Source organism: Leptonychotes weddellii, unplaced genomic scaffold (genome assembly GCF_054177405.1).
Source record: "Leptonychotes weddellii isolate Sample4059 unplaced genomic scaffold, ASM5417740v2 HiC_scaffold_160538, whole genome shotgun sequence".
NCBI lineage: Eukaryota > Metazoa > Chordata > Mammalia > Carnivora > Phocidae > Leptonychotes > Leptonychotes weddellii.
In genome coordinates, this window is record NW_027742839.1 from 1 (window position 1) to 307 (window position 307).

The window sequence follows — 307 nt, forward strand, 5'->3', positions numbered from 1 at the left end:
CCCCTCAAGTCAGTGTTTTACTTGGTAAACATGTCTGAGACCATGCATCCCTGGCTGCTAAGCACCATGGCGGACAGGGCTAGAAAGGTAACAGCTTTATTTTGAGCAGGGGCAAAGACAAGGCAGCACTTTACAGCTACATTGTAACTAGATCCTGCATTCAATGAGATAAATCTTTACTGCTTATCCCTAAAGTGCCAGATACTGTGTTACACTGTCTTCGCAGTAAGACAAGTCCCTGATATCAAGCTAATACATGAGACAAATGTGTCCCCTTAGTTCAATAAGACTCACTGGCATCCTTGAT

At 43.6% G+C, this 307-nt stretch overlaps 1 non-coding gene across 1 annotated transcript; it reads right to left on the reverse strand.

Moving 5' to 3' along the window:
- Window positions 1-30: 30 nt before the first annotated feature.
- Window positions 31-160, reverse strand: LOC115944802 (small nucleolar RNA SNORA63). The gene has a single exon (XR_004079306.1). It is a non-coding gene; the product is annotated as a small nucleolar RNA SNORA63 (small nucleolar RNA).
- Between the last annotated feature and the right edge of the window lie 147 nt (window positions 161-307).